The sequence below is a fragment of the Bombus huntii genome, chromosome 7, assembly GCF_024542735.1.
Source record: "Bombus huntii isolate Logan2020A chromosome 7, iyBomHunt1.1, whole genome shotgun sequence".
Classification (NCBI taxonomy): Eukaryota; Metazoa; Arthropoda; class Insecta; order Hymenoptera; family Apidae; genus Bombus; species Bombus huntii.
Window position 1 is genome coordinate 15,898,709 of NC_066244.1, and position 21,472 is coordinate 15,920,180.

Below are 21,472 nucleotides of genomic sequence, written 5' to 3' on the forward strand. Positions count from 1 at the left end.
AATTTCAGAAATTGCTCACGTGCTCGCAAACTCTCTTTTCTCTTTTCTCCGCCCACGTTATTCCCCTCCTTCGTATTTATTCGTATCCTATCATTTTTCGGAGGGATTTTCGAGGCAAAAGCAGCCGGAAGACACACCGGCGATATTCAATTTCCGACGAATATGTATATAGAGCTATATAATATCCGTAATAATCTTTCAGCTTATTTTTGCTCACTGGCACGAGATACAAACATGGTAACTCAATAATCGCATGATATCATCTGTTCTCTTTGGTTTGTGATCATTCTGAGTACAGTTTATAAAATGCGGATGTTTTATGCATTTAAAAAAAAATCGAAAAGCGTGAAAATACAATAAAATATGAAAAATCTACTAATATTCCATGTTTAAATTACGCTGAGATTATAAAGTTTATTCTTGAAAATATGCAAAATATTATATTTCACTTTTTTTTTCTTTCAATTCAAATTCATATTAAAGCTTATTTTTGTATAAACATTAAAAATATATATCTAACATTTTGTTGGTATTACGGTCACGACTAAAGTTGAGATTTCCATCAACGTTTAAAACACAACACTTACTACCAGAACGCAATCCCCTTTGACGAAAACAATCCCGGAAACGTGGAACAGCCGGTCCAATTTCCGTCAGTGGTCACCTAGCTAACCGCGTTGCCCTACTTTCGAATTCGCGCAAAACACCTCAGTTAGCCGCAAGCCCTTTGTGTCTCAAACTTTTCCCCGAGCAAATAGCGCCACGACAATGCACCCCATACCGCAAACTCGCTGTAATAGCGCGAAGATTCGTGCACGTGCCAGGGGAATTCTAATCAGGGCGCGAAATTCAAATTCTGATAAAAGGAAATTAAAAGACTTCAGGAAATTCGCTCGGATAGAATTTTCGAGCAATCTACGTTTAAAAACAAGCTGTTCAACTTGCTACTAAAATATGAAAGCAGAAAATAATTACTAAAATAGTCTTATTAATTATCCCATTAAATTAAATAAATAGTAATCTTTAAATGGAAGATTCGAATCAACAGAGTTCAAACTCTTATCTTTAATAATAAGCAATTAGAAAAACAGTGTCAACATCTGAAGTCCATATACATAGATCGATGTATTCGCATTTATCTATTTTCTGGAAGAACAATTGTTTCAAGCGCTGAATGTTCAAATCAAAGTAAAGTTTCCATAACGAATGAACTCTATCGTTAGTGTGTGTGTGTTCGTGCGTAAGCACGATCGATAAGTATCGATAACCTTTAATAGTTATTGCTTTTCGCAAAATCCCTGGCAAACTCCATCAAATTTCTGCCATTTTTCATTTGCTACAGCGATTGAAGTGACTCGAAGGTCTTTACATTGAATTACTTCTGAAGTTCAAGGCACAAAGAGAATCGAGTAGCCATCACTCGGTCCCCCGTCTGTGCGAAAACCTTTTCACCCCTACCTTTCACCCCTGTCCGCCTTCATTCTTCATCCTACCCTTCTTCCTACTCTCGAGCATCGTATCCATTTTTCGCGGGGGATGCTCTTTTATACGCACATGGCGAAGCAAAACGAGCCAAGGGGATGGGTTTCAGATATTAAGCTTCCGACGTTCGATCGCATTTCAGATTGCACGGGGCTTGAATTCCACGGGGGGGGGGGGGGGGGGGGCGATTGAATGGGATCCCACTAGAGCAGCGAGAGGGCCACAGACGAAAAGGCCTGTATATCCCACCCTCTTTTCGTGGCTGGTCAATCCGATTACGCGGAAAAATTTCGATACGCAACGATATTGAGAGGCTTATACGCAAGGGTTGAAATCCTTTTGCCTTTGAATTGGATCGGTGCAGCCTGCACTGCCGTGATAGTTTTCTATCTTTCCTTTCTTTCTTTTTTTTTTTTTGGAATCTCGTATGTCTGAAAATTGTCGGCTGTAGTATTCTGAGGTAACTGAGATGATTATTACGATGGTATTTAGCTGGAGTATGAGTTTCACGTACAACGTTCAAACGACGACGATAGACTTTGAATGTATCGAAATTTTCTAGTACTGTGTACGATAGAGAGAAGCTTATACGTAAGGGATGATATACTTTTGCTTTTGAATCGCATTGGGCACAGCCTGCACGTAATAGTCCTTTCTTTTTATTTTTATGAAGCCTTGACTGATATTTGATATTATCTTACTTCATAGCGATAAAGCGAAAACCTTATGAATATAATTTTTGCTCCCATGTGAGCATAGAATTCTCTTGAGGTATAAAATTGTTTATACAGTTTCATAGAACAATAACACGTAAATAATAATTTCAAACTTGAAAGGCTTCTTTAACAAAGAGAAAAATACAATTGGATTAAAAATTATTTAAAGAATATAATACAGTTAAGTAATTACCGGAGAAGTATTAATAAAGCAAAGGGTTAATTAAGGTCTGCTAAAACAAAAAGACTCAAGATAAATAGTACATCCTCTCCAGTCTCTATTAAATATCATTAAGTAATCAAACGAGCATAAAATTGCCCTGGCCAGAGCATTTATATCGCTCGTAAATACTGTAACAACGAGGACGTTCGTTCCAGAAAAGCCATGCATCATTATACACTGTTAGTACATTTACATTAACTCGCACAATGGTGGTACACTTATCAGTGAAAAGGCACTAATGGAAAATTAACGATCTGGACTGCGTCCAAATATACGAAGGAATAACCGAATGTCTCCGTAAATTCATGGCCATAGTGAATCAATATGTTCGCGAATAACATGGCGAACGTAACTGTTTCGCACTATTTATTAAAAAAGAAAAAAAAATATCGAATATCCTTCTTGCTCGTTACCTTTCTAATGAAATATTCCATTACATTAAAACATCGTTTCTTATTACGATAATAAATTATAGTGATATATTTCTGGAGTCATCTAAGTTTCAACGTCTTAAAACTCAGTCCTGAACTTTGCACGGATTAATCAAACTTGTTATCGTATTACGAAATACTATTAGTCTTTAATATAGCAATGAAAGTATAAGAAAACGTGGAGTACTTCAGGTCCGGCAAGAAAGTATATCAAAAACGAGAAAATTATTTGACTAACCGCTAACTTATGGTAACCTTATTTGTGTCAGCCGGAAGGTTTCATATAGCAACTCATAAAACAGATAATAAAATAACATTGCGGAAATAAAGTAATACACAAACGCTACTGAATTACGATAATTACAACTGAGCCTACTAATGTTGGTTGAAGAAATTTTGTTTTTGACGAGCGGAAACTAGTAGAAAGACTATGGCTATGAAGCCGTTAATAAGTAAATAATATACTTCGCTATTTATCACATCATTCACCACGAGTTAAGCAACCTATTTTCGAATGCATATTGCTTAAAAATTGTCGATAATTCGGCGAATTACAAGACAAAAGACTTTTCGTGACTAAAATATCTTTCTGACCTAAATAATTGTTACTCTACTTCATCGCGTTTATGCTTAAGCAAACATAAATTTTTAACGGCAGAGAAGATTCAAGGTTGTATCATCGTGAATAAAATTGGACATTTTTTCCGCTTGGTTAACCCAAAGGAAGCGTTTAATGGCTGTAAAATATTTATTATCCGTAGTAAACTAAAGGCAAAAACCCATCATCCCCATCGTGGAAGTCTCGGATTAAGCTTATCTAGAAAAATCAGACGAGAAGTTTCATAAACATCCGGTATCTGCAATGTGCATCTTCGAAAATGAGATACCGTGCACCGATAATTTTCAGATCAGTAGATATTTTTGCGAAATAAACCAGAAAATATGAACGACCGTATAAATATAGCGCGGCTATTTGCAATGTGATTTACGACATTCGTAACGTTCTTTTAAACTTCCGCGATAAGCCATTTTTACAGTGTAAAAGTATGTACCCGTGGAAATAATAACGTGCGTGAAGTAACAATTTATGACACTTTATAGCTATTCTCTCGTCTTTTCTCTGCTCGCATATTGCTCTGGTACCGGCAAATTTATTATGTGCAAATTACCGTGGATACTGTCGCGAATATTATATTGTGAAACTTGCAACACTTTGATAAAATTATTTATTTATAATTGATGATTGACATGCGAAGAATGAAAAAGTTCGTAATAAGAACGATCATTGTCAATTTTTGCCTTTCTCCGGTAAAGAAGAAAAATACACTATCACCTTTCATTTTCCTTCAACAGAATATATTTATCAAATTACATAGTTGCTAATGAGTACTATTTATAATCGTATCACAGAGAAAGTGTATTAAATTAAATAATAATAATAATAATAATAATAATAATAATAATAATAATAATAATAATAATAATAATAATAATAATAATAATAATAATAATAATAATAATAATTAAATAATTAAATTATAGTTATCAGTCTCGTGATTATGGTTGTCTTTTGGTTGAAATATTTCTAATATATCTAAAAGAGTAATGAGTTTAAAAGCAATGAAATAATATTACATTAAACATTCAAGATTATTTTTTTGCAATCAGTCAATTTTCATTTAACAATAAATAAAGACACAGATTCCTTCCACCATATGATTGCACAATTTTCCTTTCTAAACTTCTATGTGCAAATATTCTCAAACATCTTCTATTCTAATCTTATCGAATCTTAGTTGTATACTTTAATATCGCCAAATATCTTCGATATATATTTTTATTCGCCAATTACGCCTAACATTCTTGCGTAAATTACCTAACATTGTTGCATAGACTCTTCGATTTAAATCACCCGTGGTGCATTCATTTTACATACGCTAGAAATAATCAATGATTCGACTGAAAAATTCATTGCGGATAATACGATACCCACGTGGCTCACGAACGTGTTAAATTCCTTTAACGGCGAAACCTATCATCAAGAATGTATCCTTTGTCGAGTGATATAATACCGGAGGACCGTTTAAGTGTAGGAAGTTGAACATCCGATTAAATGTTGCAACGCTGACACGTAGGTGTAAAATTATAAATTGCTCCTTCTTTCAATGGCTCGTAAGTCTGCTGGATACAGCAGTACCATAAACAATCGGGTGATTTCGATGCTAGCGATCACCGATCTCCGTAACGGCGTGTCGCGGATTACTGACATTACTAGATCGTCAATCAATTTGATAAACTATTCGCACGTGCTCCGGGCGATTCAACGTTGAATCATCGATACTTGATATCTGAGACGGTTCGGGTATCAAATATTTTCACGTAAATCTTTTTTGATACGATTTCAGGATTTGCAACTTGTCGGCTTGGATTTTCATTTAATCTTCTGGTTCTAGTTCGTTCGTCATATAATCGTTTAATGAAAGATTTAAACATAGAAACTGATTCGATTTGTAACGTTGATCCAAAGTAACGTTGATCTTTACTTTGGATAACTTAATATCTTGATTTATAACGTGGACACACAGTGACTATGGATCAACGACTACAAGAAAGGAAAGCAAACTATAATTGTGTAAAAATGTTGGTTCTAATTCTAAAGTAGAATACAAATTGCATATAACGTTCCAATAATTTCTTTTGAATGTGCTATTATAAAATGATATATATATATATGTCGGAGATGAAAGAACACCGGAACCTTTGGAATTTTGGATAATCCCGCAACATTGTAACCTAGAGTTTACTATAGCTGTAATTAAACAATTGTAGTTATTCAATCCGATTGTAATTGTTCAAGAGTTGTGATAGTGAGCTTGGGCTCGAGGCGACAGCTAGTCGCCGAACGTAGCCGCGGTCACGGGATGAACGCTTTGCCTAACAAAGGTATGGAGTAATTCTATAGCTCTCCTTAAAAGAAATATTCGTGGCGACACGCGACAGTAAACATTCCAACGGTTTCTGTCCCGTGGCTCGCCACACGCAGACCCTATTCTTCGAGTAAGATGATTGCCAGATGTCGATGCGTCTCCGCAGTACATGTTCAGCTAGCCCGCGGGCCTGTTATAAATCTTAAGATTTAGCTAACTAAAGTCGTTCAAACAGACAAACAGTCTTTGTCCCAACTACGGGAAAATAGGGGAGACCTATTTTTCAACGAGCGGCGTCTCCCACTAGCAATTTTCCCTCGAGGGCGGCTAACATCTTTTTCTAACCACCGATATGGAGATTGACCAATTAGCAGCAACGCCAATTTCCCTTACTTTCTAAACGAAGGCTTTTCTCGACGAATCCGATGATCTCGTGTCCTTAGACACACCCCATTATAGTTTTCCTCTGTGGCATCATCGGGACGGGAAATTCATTCTCTCTCGCGATCTCATCGACGAAAAGAGTAACCCTTTGCGACCAGTGAATATTACGCGTCCGACTTAGATTTTGTGAGCACGTTCATCTATCATCCCGTCGACCGCGGATTCGTTATTGAACCTAGGATCATTGTCATTAGTTTCTCGAGTATCTAATTACCACGGTTACTTGTCCGGTTCTATGATAATCGTATTTGCACTAGTCAATGTTTTCTCTATTGCATAACGACAACGTGTAATCCAAACGAAGATTCGTTTCACGCCCCTAACCCTAATTCTAATGTAAACCCGACATATATATATATAGAAATGTATAAAGAAAATGTATAATTTTCATTATAAGCAAATGTATGTGTAGATTATTCATATTTGGCTAATACTTTATCACACGAAAATAGGTATTTTATGATCAAATTGAGTTCACAAATATGATATATAGAGGATATAACATCGCAGCTCAATTTCTGATATGTACAGGAAATTACTTTTAGAAATCTCATTTTCAAGTTTCCGTGTCAAACTAAATGTGTGACAGCGTAGTGATAAGACCATATTTACTATGTAAATACTCTCACATCTGTATCGAACTTAGAAGTTAAACCGATCAACTTTATTTCTTGCAAATTTCTCGATTTCATTATTAGTGTTCAATAAATACCTACATATTTTATATTTTCCATAAACTTCTTTATCGCGCGAAGATGATACAAATAATCGTCTCGAAAGTAAATCTTAGAAAGTAACGTCTGCGCTATCATTACGTATTCTACATCTCCATTCGCGATCATCAATATATCTTTTGAACACGTTAAATTTAATTTACTAACACCTTCATTAACATCATTGTCATCTTCTTATCAATTAACTAAAAACAAACTAAGCAAATTCCTCAATTTTACTTATTCTCAATCTCTCATGGTCTCTTAATCTCATGGTCAACGCTATTCTCCTTAATTCACCAAACACTACTTAGTCCATCGTTCAATTAATTCTTCCATTATACTCAAACTCCAAAACGACAACGTATCGGAGGAAAAGTATCATGAATGTGGATAAATTCGTTGAAACTAATACTTCATTCGAAGGCATCGAAGAGACAAACAGAAGGTGGAATCGAGAGGCATTTCGCTGATCCTGTGCATTCTGTTCGCGTCACCAACGCTATAACCCGTTTAAAATCATCCCACGACTACAAAGAGGGGGGGGGGGCAACGACAATGAAGTCAATTCGACCGACTGGTCGAATAGCGGACATCAGTCGGTCGACAATAGCTGGATTATCTGCCGTGCGACAAAGCCGCCTTGTAAATTCGCTTTCACATACAAACGGATGAGCCAGCGTCGCGACAGACGCGCGTGCCCATCGTACTCTACAGTTTTCGTTTCTTCGAATCAACACGACCTTTCAACGAACGCTTCGAATCCTTCCGTTTTATCTCCGCGTTGTATTGCACACGAGGGAATCTTCTTTTAATCGTATTCTCTTGCGTGACTTTGTCATTTAGGATGAAACTTGAAAGAATTGAGAGGCAAAGGTTTACGAGTTCGAGGGATGATGCTGAAATTTTAGTTGGTGGATGAAATGATGATTTGTTTTGTTGTTGAGGTTTTGAGGATTAGTTAGAGTTGGAATCGTAAACTTTTTTTTAATGTATATTTTTATAAGTTTACTGCTATTGAATTTTGCACTGCTTTGGTTATTAATTCAGAATGAATGTTTCAGATATCAACACTTAACTCAATAAGTTTTCCACTAAAAGGAACTCTAGCTGACGTCTATTCGAATTTTTATATTCTAGAAAATAGAAAGTAATTCTAATCTTTCGAATCGTATAATTTTATTTCAAGACGAAAAATGTTGGCAAAATTTAGCACGTAGAAAGAATTTTAGTATTGAAAGAATTTAAGTAAATATAGCAAGAACTTGGGAATTCCTCTTTTTTCTTAACATTTGGAAATTGCACTTCGATGCCCGGAGCTGTGAAAGCCACAGTGAACATGTGCGGTACCATAAATAGCGCACGTGTTAAAATTTCTAAATATCATGAATATCTTCTGCAAGAAAAAACGAAACAGAGTAAAGATCGTCTTCGTTCTCCATTCCGGTGCGTGTTTCCACGAGCAGAAAATTCCTTTCACGATTTCTGGTGAACTTCTCAGCGCAGGAATTTGAATTCCTGGGGAGACACCTGAATTCCTTTCTTCTTTCGGGGCAATCTTAAAGAATCGAATCGACATGGAGAGAAGTCCGCAGTCCGAATGCAGCTGCCTATGACGCATTAATTGGTCTCTGTTTCTTGTACTTACACGCGTGGAAACGAAGCTCTCGCCGGAAATGGACTGCCGGGTTCACGAGCCGCATCTTTTATCAGTGAGCTGGCGTCATTGAAAACAGAAGCGAGACGAGTTGCATCAGGTTCGATTCTTTTCTTTCTCGATCGAGCCTTGTACCCACGCTCGATACAAGCTTCCAATCGATCTACACGAATTGCTAATTACGCGATAGGAGATGTTCTCTTCCCTGCTGAATTACATGCTCCATTACAATTGCTAATTTTATTGTTCCATCCAGCCGGATCGTTTTTGTCGATTCGTTTTAGACGAGACATCGACTTCGCGTTTGTAAGTGGAATGGTTTAAGCAATATGTTGAAATTAATTTTTGGTTACTGTAGGGCACATTATTTACGACGACTGGGCAATTTCGATTGGATTGACCTTCGTCCTTGTAAATATAACTATCAAATGTAAAATTTGTTTTTCAACAAGTATTTTTATCATTTTATAGATCATTTATAATACACGTATACTTCATACTAAAAACTCTCATACCAACTCCAAAATCCAATTAAGATTGACTACCGCTTAACAAATTCTAACAACCTATGTAAATTACACAAATTTCGCCCTAACAAAACCCACGCTATTAACTAAATACATATCTAACCACTAGCGGCCTTACACAATTCCTCGGCCAATTAATCCGAGGTGGTCCGATCCCCTCACGCTTTTCCTGTTTTACTCTGTTTCCACCATTCTCGGCCAAGAAATTTCTAATTGAAATTGCGACCGGCTTGTTCGCGAAAGGTTCGTCAAGTTTACAACAACCTGATGTAAAACACGCATCAATAAATATTGTACACCTGAAACACATGTGACTACCAGCTACGTTCCACAATTTTCCAGCCAATTAATCCCAGATCCCCCAAGCAACAATTCTCTCATGTGCTCGCATTTATCCTGTTCTTACCATTCTTACTTCAAAAAAATCTTCGAACTCGAGACTGATTCGCCGAAGAAAAGTTCATCGCGTTTACACTCCCTATCGCTACCTACTTTCCTCGATTTACCAGCCAATTAATTCCATGTTCTTCAGGCAACAATTCTCCCATGCTCTACCATTTATCCTGTTCTTATTCCCAGCGAAAAAGTCTGTTCGAAATCGCGACTGATTAGTCCGCGGAAAGTTCATCAGGACGACGATGTTGTGGGCGTTCGCGATGAGAATTAAGCGGAACGAGTTGCTCGCGTCGGACTCACGTAGATACCGTTGCACCAGGCTCCGGCGGTCTTGCACGCCGACCGACTACCAAATGAGGATTCGTCCTGCAATTCCTCGTACGAATGCGTCCCGCGTGCAAGCGCAACTTTCCATGTATACGCGAAGAAGGAGGCCTCCTTATAACGCGAAGCCAGCCACGTGCTTCTTCCGCCAGCTCGGACCAGGCATGAGAGTTATCGAGCTACGATCTCGAAGGTAGAGGAGAGATTCGAATCGAGCGCTTGGTTTAATTCTCGGCTCGCGCCGTCTCCGAGATTCGAGATCCGTCGCGAACCCGCGTCGAATTCCGAATTAACGAGCGTCCCGTGCCTCGAAATCACTGTCTACCTCGAACGCAACTCGAGCTCGCCTCGTTCGCGGATTTTCAGCCCGTTTTTCCACGCGGCGCGTTCGTATTCCACGAAAGTATCGAGGAATTCGATGAATCGGGGAATGCTTTAATCACGAACTGAGTCTTCCTTGGAACGACGATTCGAGTTAATCGAAAGCGGAAGTAATGGAGGGTTCGAGTGGATTCCCTATGGTGGTTGATTGATGATGGAACGAATGATATTGGTGGAGAGTGTGTGAATGTATTGGAGTGGATTAAATTTGGGGTGTAAGGTTGGGGGTGCTGGATGTTTGAACACGAGTTGATAACGTTGAGTCATAGACGATGAGAATCAGTTTGTGGTAAATTTGTGATAGATAGATTTACTTTTAGGATATTTTATTTGAATTTGAATTCCACCTTTTGTACGATAGATATTAATTATAATCGATGGACTTTACAACTGGTAGCACGTGAAACTTTAGCATACAAAATACGAAAGTTACGAAAGTAAGTAACTTGATCCGAAATGTGGATTCTACAACCTTACAACGTTAACAGACGGTTCAGGAGATTATTAATGTTCGTCACGAACATGAAACATAATCGATGATATTTTCCAATAGGATATTCTATTCTCTTAATTTCCGAGTGATTCTCTCGCATAAAATTCTATTTCTCACGAATTTAGAATGCCGTTAGTCACTTTGTCTATTGTCTATCTACTTGTTCATCAAGAAGGATCGTCTGCAAGTGTTCGGAATTTCAAATGAGATGAACTTCCTTTGGCCCCCGTCACCTCTGCTAATGTTAACGTTTACGTTTATTCGATCAAACGCGCGATTACATACGATTACATATACACATGTACTTATTCATTTTCGTCATGGTGCTTCGATTCTAAATAACTATAACATATTTGAATAATAAAATAAGTATAATATATGTAAATGCATAGCGTGTAACGTTAATCCGGCCAAGGATTCAGTTCTACAAAATATCCAAAAAGATAAAAAGACACGAAAGATGATAAGAAAGTGTCCGAAATTGCAAATGATCGCTTCGATGAACTATCTTTGGCCCCTTCAATTACTCAACGATTTTGTACACACGTTCACGCAGTTCTTCTCGCTGGTTCGAAGCCGTAGCAGGAAGAACTTGGGGGAGCCGCATGGCAACACGTTGCTTCAAAGTAATCGACTGCTGAGTCGTAAGTTTGGCGGCTGGTCGAACCGAACCGCGTTTAAGAAGGGCTGGCGAAACATCACTGGAGGGGATATGATACTCTCAGACCACGGGAAATTACCGTGGCGTGCTCCTAGTTGAATATCAATGCCCCCCGGAAGTATAGGAGTGCGGTTCCCTGGCAATTGCAGTAATCCTTGGGTAATCGACCTTCGAATTGCACCTGGGGATATCTTCGAGGGATCGAGGTATCTTTTCTACCTTCAGCGCGCATTTCCCATTTACGAATACACCTGTTTCACACCGTGGCCAATGATTTTCGGTGATTGATCGTGGTCGAAATGAGAACGGCAAGCATGAAATACGATTTTGATAGGACAGTTGTTATACATTCTTGTTTTTTGTTGCACGGAGGGGGAAAGTAGTCCATACAAGGAAATTTATTAAAATTTAAAACAATTCTGGGCAGTAATTCCTCGATAGAAAAATCTTTTTCTTCCATTTCCATTTGCTTTCCATTTGCGAAGATTAAATCGTATTGTTATTGTAGTCTTATAAAGATAGGAATAAAAAGAGATTTTCTAGGTGAGATAAATATGGAGCTTGTGCATCGTTTCTGGTATTTAATACGATTTTTTTTTCTTTTCGATAAAAAATATATTTGTATCGTACTGTATTTATGTTATGTTGTAAGGTTCATAAAAGTAAGGTTTATTTCTATTGGTATTATGAAAATGTTCATGGAGCTTTATAATGCAAAAGTGGAATAATCAAATCTTTTTTCTGCAAGAATTTCGCTTGTGAGAGACGAGTTAATTGCTATTTTAATTTCGACATTTCGACTCGTTCCCATTGTAGTTAAACGACTACGTACTTGGAATTATAAAATACATTCTCATTAGAGGTTGATTATAAGAATTGCAGACGAGATTCGTTCAATTTGTAAACGTTTCTAAATGTCAGAATATTTCTATAAATTTGCCCTATAATGGCGAGGAAAACTTGATGACAGATGTTTGTAGCTGTTAAATAATTTCAAAATGAAGGAATTAATATCGGACAAAACGCTGAAGGATCGCATTTGCATGCCAAGACACAAGAGCTTCGGCCCAATCAATCGATCCGACACCGCTTCATTGCCTTCTCTCATCCCTTCACCTCGTATTCCCCTTTCCCAAATGAACCATTCCAAACTTCGCCACGTCAATTTACAATTTCACCGCGTTTCGAAGCGCAACTTCGCGTGAACTTCGATCATCGGTTTGGTTAAATTTACATTTCTTACTCCCGTCATCCAACCACAACCCTGTGCCACCCTTTCGAGTCAAAATTCGCGATAATTTAACTCGTGATCTTCCGAAAGAAGCTATCGTTTTATCGTAACAATTATTATTAAACAAAACCTTGGTTCATATTTTTAATCTTTAAAAATTACCCTAACACTGCATAAGAATTTGTTTATCCACCGTACGGGGCCTTTCAAATTAGTCAATTTACCGTATGTCATTTACTTGACTCAAAATATTCTCTCACTGCTGCATGCAATACTTAAGCAAATTAGCTTAAAATAAAGCAATTAAAATAAACAATTAAGCAAAATATGCGCAGTATAATATTTGATACGATATTTAGTGGATGAAATAAATATCCGCAATGAAATTTACAAAAATACAAATTTGTGTAAACGTTTATAGTCCACTAATCAATGCGTTTAAAAAGACTTGTTCTCTCGAGTCACTTAAATCGGAGTAACTCGATTAATCCGAAGACTTCAGCATAGCCTGAAGAAGATTCGACGACGAAGCAACGAAAGGAAACACTTAGACCGTTCCACGTGAAAATTACCGCTGCTTTATCCAAATTGGAAGCTACCACGAAACGCGGTAGAAAATGGTGGGAAGAAGGGGCTGGTACAAAGAAAAGGAGAAGAGACGGTTGTTATTCTTCTTGGCATACAGATCAGGCACGTACCACGAGGCATCGTGCTCGGCTTTATCTCTCTCGACAAGAGTTTGGTCCTGCATATAAGATTCTGTAATACATTTTTATCGTTGATAAAACTGTGTCCTTACACGTAGCCACGCTATCTGCGCGTGCCATGCCAGTTTTTAAGCAAAACGTCAACAACGCTCTGCTCTCTCGATCCTTGAAGCGGCTATTGTTATACCTTGTCTCCGAATTAGCTACTAAGTTTCGAGAGTTATTGCTACGCGTGCTTAAGGAAGTAATTTTTATTTGCTTGGAGCAACGTTCTTTCAAAGATTTTAGCAAATTGAAATATCTGTATTTTTTGTTATTCGTTGGTGTTTCGAAATATCAATGTATAAATAAAAACTTTAGTATTAAATATGAATTGCGAAAATATCAAATACATCAGTTTGTAAACTGAAAACCTTTTCGCTCCCGATGCTAAAATATTTCTCAGCAAAGTCTCGTTTCCCTGTGGAGAAGTTCTGCGCATCTTTTCATCCTGTTGAATTAAAAATGCTTTGCCTGTAATCAATTTCCCGTTAAAAGATTCGCGCAACGAACCGTCGACGTTACAGCAGGGCCGGAAAGTTTCTCTTTTCCACGGAGAAACTTTTAAAAAACTTTCATTGATACCGGCCAATAAAACGCTTCGCTTTAACCAACAAGAAGCTTAGGTCGAGTATAATGTTTATTTCCAATGAACGCAGAGCGCGTTAAAGTAATTTTGTTTCGCTGGTCGATGCTTTAAACGAGTCATGTTCTCTACATATTTAGCTTTTTATCGAGAGACATTAACTTGCAATTATTCTCTACCGGATAGTGTTCCACCGTAATTACAGAATTTATTAAAATTGATTAAAATATTAAATGATCGTGCTTATTTGACGACGTGTTGAATTTAATTGCACAATCACGTAATAAAATTATATATTAAAAAATAATGGTTCTGCATCGTGTATTACTCAACTATAAAACGAATTAATTTTGACAGCGAAAAAAATTCCGGCGACGAAATAATAATGAAACTCTATCGAACGTGGTAACAATTACAGTGTCGAAAAAACGAGGGATGAAACAGAACGAAGAAACGCCATATCCGTGGTAGTTTCTTCGCAATCAGGTTCGTCAAGATAAAAACAAACAAGCTGAACGGCAAACTGAGACTGCTCACTTGGCGAATTTCGCAGTCGAGTACACGTGACAGGAAAACGCTTTCAGTCTCTGCCATTTTATTTTCTCTAATTGAGAAACGAGCCAGGAGAAAGCCCTCCCTTTGAACTCGTCGAAACTTCCATCGTTTCTGCCGTTTCATTTTTGCCACCAAATTTGAACGTATCAAGAAGCTCTAGAGCATAATACACACAATAAAAACCACACTCTCCACATTAAGAGTCATAAAAATTATCAATTCAAACGTAGCTGATATTACAAAATTGGAAAGCAAAGAACTTCTTCGATGCTACAATATACTCCATCATTTTCTCTAATTTTTTAGAAAAGGTTCTCACTTATTAATTTACCATATTTAACTAATTAATCTCCTCTCTCCCTCTACTTCACATACAATTAAAGTAAAATCCACATTCTACTCTTTAAGAACCATTACAATTATCAATTCAAATACAACTAATATAAGAAAAAGCTGTGACTAGAACTTCCAACGTAATCTATTCGATTCTTGTCCTATGGGTCTTTTCCCAGAAAAAATCCTTAATTTGTCATATTTTACCAATTAATCTTCTTCTTCCATCTCCGAAACAAGCTCCACACTCTCCAAAAACAAATAAAAAAAAACCATAAGAGAACCAACATCAAACATTCCAACTTCAACCTTTAATTTCGAGAAATACCGAGAACCAAGTGATATCGCCCTATCTATGTAGCGACATATCTCGTCATCCCCTTACCGAATGAGACCAGAAAAGTTGGCGTGTAAATTTCTGAGCAAAGCGCCGGATTAAAGCGATCGATATCACGACGGAGCCACGTATAAGTATCTGATCCATAGCACTGATCCATAGTACTGATCCATAACCCTTTCGGTAAGCCGTGAATCGAGCCGTAGACACAAAGAGAGAGAGAGAGAGAGAGAGAGAGAGACGGTCGCAAAGCCCAGACATAGTTGGGCGTGCACGTTGGGATCGGCACGATGTGGAAAAGGCTCGGGCGACAGTAGCAATGACACACGACCGCTCGTAAAACATCGCGAGAAAACGTCTTAAGGCGTGCAAACGTACGTAACACGTTGCAAGGTTTATACTTGGGATTCCGGCAGAGGGTTGGCGAGGGTTGGAGACGAAAAGCCTCGCCGATCAACCGGTTTACGCATTTCTCTCGCAAGTCTCGGATATATCGGTGATAAATTTCCGTGCTTTCCAACCGATTCGCGAACCCTTTGATTTATCGAACGTGATAACGCCACGTACATTTTACTACCTTTTCACGGAAACGTTTTCGACCTCGTGCACCAAGCGTTCAAAATGGTATTGTTTAGAGGTGGATTTCGTGGACAGTTGTTGATGAAGTTGTAGGTTCGTGGTTGGATGAGTCGGTTGTAGGTTTTAGGAGGTTGGCATTTAAGAAATACGGATGGTTTTAAGGGTTGAGTTTAAAAGGTTTTCCCGTGATTCGTTTTATGGCGGGGGATGGGGAGGGGGGAGGGAGATATCAGATGCGATTTGAAAGAATGGAAAAATGTGGAAAATTAAAGATAGAGAGTATGGAAGTTTTAGAATAGTAAGAATGTTCGGTATAGTGTATAGTTTTACATTTGATATTTGCGATTGATTAAGAAATTTACGCAAACATTTAGTAGACGTCCTAGTCGAAGTTGATTTTTAATAAAATTGAGTTACATCCGCTTAAGGTGAATAATGTCAAGACTTATTCGTTTCTTAATATTTACGCAATTCTACGAACACTTCAACTAATTTACTCGAATGTAGAGCCATCGATAACTCTAATATTCTTAACTTAAGATTGTTCAAGAATATAAAAAAACTATTTTGACGTAAATAATTCTATATGTAATAAATAATTTGCAAGTGACGTAATATTTATGAAAAGGTGTGTACACGTTTGTTCGTATTTCACGGTGAAAATGAAAGGCGAAATGACGGTCGGCAGGTTTCTGGCTGATATTCCTTTTTGCGAGGAATGGCTTTTACGATATTTCCGGCAATCGGTCGGCGAACGTCGTTTCCAGTTCTGCGAAATTCACCGCAGTGATTTTACGATCGATCTTCGAAGGGCCCAGTTCACGTTTTGGTCGTTGTTCTTCTGCTCGCGTGATTTCAGCCAATAAAGCTCGCATTTTCTAGGTTTCCTTTTCGCGCCGGGGATTTAAAGTTTCGTTAAGCGCGTGACGACCGGTCGGCTCGCTGGAATTGTTCCGTCTAATTTTACGCACGCTACGGTGCTTCGTTAAACCATAATGTCGGCACGTATACACGTACATCGTTCGTATGTGAGTATTAGAACACCTGCTGGTCTCGTACAAAAGGTGATAATTGACCCGGATTATATCTAGGGAACGATTAATAGGTCGGTATATCGTATCTGTACGTAATAACGATTCAAAGATACGGTAAACTTATTTCTGAAAATTACATTATGTTATGTATCAAATTAAATATTTATCGAAACAATTATTAACGCTATTGATAATGAGATTAACAAATGCTGATTAATAATCACTAGTACAAGTCAATTACATAATTAAACTCAATATAAAATATAAATAAAAAGGACACTAATCACGGTTTTAAAAAACGCTCCATTATAAAGCCAGATACGACACTCTTTGAAATACTCACGATTAAAGTTTCATTGCTACATTTAATTGAATTTAGTTTGGTCGTTCGAGTGACATCAAAGTCAGAAATTCAACGAAAATAAACAGTTCATATTTCTTGCTTATAATAGCATTTGTTACGATTGATTACTCGTTTTTCCGGTAAATATTGATTTTTCCATAAATAAAATCTGCTAACTTCTAAATATCTCGTACGGTTAAACGTCTTGTTCCATTTACCGGTAGTTGAAAAGAAGAAAATTTCGTTTCGCGAGACGTAGTTTTCTACGCGGCAAACTTATGAAGAGAATAAAAGAATGGCAAACACGTAACAGAGAAATGTAGCCGGGTTTCTAGGTTTCTGTTCGGTGACGAGATCAATTCTATTTTGCGCGCTAACGAAAATGTCGTTTCCTGCATCAACTCCGTTTAAGCTCCCGGAAAGGTGATAAAATCAGTCGGATTTCCTGGGCTTTGTGTCTTCCCCTCATACCAGCCACCGTAGCCTTCTTCCCCCCTCCCCCTTACCCCACTTCTCTTCGATTTTTCACCGCGTAGCAGCACCCTGGAGGCGTTAGAAGCCGCAATAATTTGCAATTTCTGCGCTCCTCCGGGCCATCGTCCCGACACTCGCATCGAGTTTCGAAATAACGTTCCGCTGGTTTTCGTAAACTTAAACTACGTTTTTCCGCGAGACTAGCCTAACCCCACGCTGCCACCATCCTATACAATTTAAAACACTTCGAGGCGTTCGAAGTTCCCACCATTCAGTTTACTTTCCGGTTAAGTAGTCTGCTACCAGTTGATGATGTAGCAATTTTCTAGCAAATTTCCTAATTACGCCGTTTAGTGAGAGGTTTTTACAACTTCTACTATTTAACACCAGTCTTTTCCTTTTAAGATTTATTTTATCACCGAATCGATCGAAAATTAACGTTCATCTTGTGTTAGTAAAAGAATGTCAAATCTTTAAATTTCGACTTATCTCGGAAAAATGAACAAAGGTATGATACTCGTGTTGTGTTTGTATATGTTTGTGTAACTTTACCTATTTAATTAAAAGATTGTTCCCTCGTTCTGCGAAGAAAGACTACAGTCAAGTAGACAAAATTGGGAAAAAATCGCGCATCCGTATAATTACCAAAAATTCAATTTTTCCTATTTTACGTTCACCACGAGAGCATTTGATAAATACCAATTATAATTTCAATGCTGTAGACCTACAACTTCAAACGTACGTGTTTTGAATAAGTTTCCCATAACGCACATACAGTTACATATACTTAAATATATCCAACAACGTGGAAAACATTGTCCTTTTCGTTTGCACATTCCAATCGTACAAAACTTTCGCCTCTCGCTTTGTTCCCTTTTTCCGAAAACGTACGCTTCGAAAAATTCGTTCACACCCGTAACCGTAGCAGAACGAGGTACTCAAACGGCGAAACCACGGACAAACGCAATCCGTGGTAAAACGAGTAAAAAAATCCCCGCTCAGATACGGAGTATAGATCTAATTGTGTCAATATTCGAGCATAGCCGAAGGCAGAGATACAAAAAGCGAGACAGGCAAGAAGGGACTAACCGTGCGAAAGAGCTCGATGAAGCAATCTAAAAATTTCACCGGCCACGAATAGCGTCAATTATATAAAACCATGGGGGAGGGGGAGATTAAATTAAGGAGCTGGCACGAAGGAAGATTTAATTCAATCCAGCGGAGGAAGGTCTTATCTCGATGCGGGATAACGTTGCCTGTGTTTCGAAGGTAAGTCTGGTCCTTGGCTTTATTCCTTCCTTTCGGGTGTGAACTGTTACCATTCTATTACATCTTTTTCCATTGGCAAGACCTGTGTGAATCCAGATAAAATCCCCTTCTTTTTTTTACTTCGAGTCCCTATCTCTTCTTTTCTTTTTTTTTCTTTTTTTTTTTCTCTCCTCTTGATTTCGTCGCGATCGTCCGCAATGAAACGAAGGATCGTTTCTTCAATTCCGTCAGAGAGACTTTGGTCTTCCCCGGGCCGGGGAAAGCCAGATTTAATCAACGTTTCCACCCTCTGGTTCGTATAAATTTCCTAATGGACAACGCAGCCACGCCGAACGCGCATAATCCTCTCCTTTTTTTCTTTTCGATGAATAATACATGTTCTAGAGTGTGTATGGTAACGATCAGAATATTGAAATATAAGGCGACCCATGTAACTCAACCGAGTAGCGAAGCTTCGAAAAAATTCATTAGACGGAATTCAAATGCTTCCGGACGACGTGTGAACGTGTTCGCTTCAGAAGCAATGGCGTTTTGAAGATTTTAAGATCACGTTTCCTTAAGCGGAATTACGCTTCGTATACGTTCAACGTATATATTGAACGTAAGATTCCTTCGAGATAAGATAAAGATAAGATAGGATTCTTGTTTTACTCTCTATAGAAAGATATGAAAATACTCGAATCGAAAATTACCTAGCTTAAAGAATGTTTAGTTAAAATATCTTTTACGCGTGCCAAAGATTAACTTACGACAGTGAAGAAGAAGGGACCAAAAAAGAAAAGAGGAAGAATATGAGAAAAAAGAGCGGCGCTTCGTAGGATGTACACCTAAAGATAGAAATTAAAAACGAAGCGAAAGAAAATGTTTATATTATAGAAAAAAAAGAAATTCTATATCTTCCATATCTCGCATATGATAGAAAAACTCGATGAAAGTTATTGAACATTGAAATGTTTCATTTAAGCAAGAAACTGCCATTTATTATAGATTAATGTAAATACATATATATCGATACTTTCATTCAACATTTTATTTCTGTATTCTTCTTTCCATCTTTTCCTTTGCCAATGATTTGTTTCATACCACGTATAAAACTAGTCGATTTCAAATTCCGCGCTTTATGAAACATTTACCGTGACGAAAAGGGTTAGAGAAAGAGAGGAGCTGGTGGCTCGATTTTACAACGAGCAAATTTACTTGCTGTTCTCGCGGTGCGGAGTCCGGTTTCGCGACGATAATTCCACGCGATGAAATGAATTTTGGAAAATGTTTGCGTTGCTCGCGTCGCTCTCCGCGTACAACGGCCGAATGTAACGTGATAAAATTGGGCAGACTACGTTCGGGGCGAGCCTCGGTGTCCAGCGGAGATTAAAATTTCTTTCGGAACGTGCGTTTGAATATTCCGTTGCTACTTTGAAAATTTAAACATGTTAAACGCATACGGAATATACGGCAAACGGTAGCTACGCGATTTATCCCGCGATCTAACGCACATTTCGAAATTGCTATGTACGTTCTGCATGTAAATTATCCAATTGGAATTTTTCCTCAGAGATTTCGTTTTTCGTCTCTTTTCTTTCTCAAAGATAAATGAGAGAATGGGCAATCTGGCAAATTTAATATTACAAAAGCATTATAGTTTGATTGTTACTACTTGTTTAAGGCATAACGTGGCATCCAATATCATCGTATACAATAAATCATCGCCAACGATAAATAAAATTCTTACAACATACAGATAATATTCACAGAAAAGATATAGAGCAATAATGAAGAAAATTGTGGCAACGGATCGTAGACAATCAGAAAAATTATATCAAAAAGTATAAAGAATATCGAAATTATACTACACAGTAACACAACAATATGAACGTTTACATTGAATGTTACTTCTACTTAAAATTGGACATTTCCAACATACGCGTAATGCAAACAGACGCGATTTTACCATGGACAGATAGCATCCAGCAAGACGTCGTCGTTCCCTGTTTAAAAGAGGCGGTGGGATGATGACATCGAGAGACGACAGGAAAATCCGGGGGAATGTTTATGAAGTATATAAAAACCGGTGGATGCGGTTGGATTATGCATAACGCGATGCACACAGGAGGCAGAGTTATGAGGTTACATTTTCATTTCGCCGACAAATTTGCCTCTAAATCGTGGCTGCCAGCACCACGCAGGGATGGATCCCTCAGCGAGCTCCTAAATCCCTCTTTATTATCATCGAAACAAGGGAAAGAAGGATGATCAGTCGAAAATTATTTTTGACGGAAATACTTCATGGTTACAGAATATCACTTTCGACCGTACTATATAGTTGGCCTTGTTCACGTAACAATAAGCTCTTGAGCATCAAATTGATTTTTTCCTATTCTAGAAATATATTCAGCGTTCTTAATAATTATATCAAATTCTGAGAAAAGATATTTAAAACTTCAGTCGCACCAACAATTATAACGTGTAATAATTATCGTCGATTGAAATCAACGATAGAGTTTTACAATTTTTGGTACAAATAGATCCTGGTTTAGCCATTTTGAAATCCGAAAATGTTTTTATTATTCCCCTCACAAACCTGTTAAGAAATAAACTTGTGCAAGTAATACG

At 37.8% G+C, this 21,472-nt stretch overlaps 1 protein-coding gene across 1 annotated transcript in view; it reads right to left on the bottom strand.

Moving 5' to 3' along the window:
* LOC126867884 (mannosyl-oligosaccharide 1,2-alpha-mannosidase IA) overlaps positions 1-21,472 on the bottom strand; it is a 691,228-nt gene that overhangs the window by 397,261 nt on the left and 272,495 nt on the right. The window lies entirely within an intron of this gene.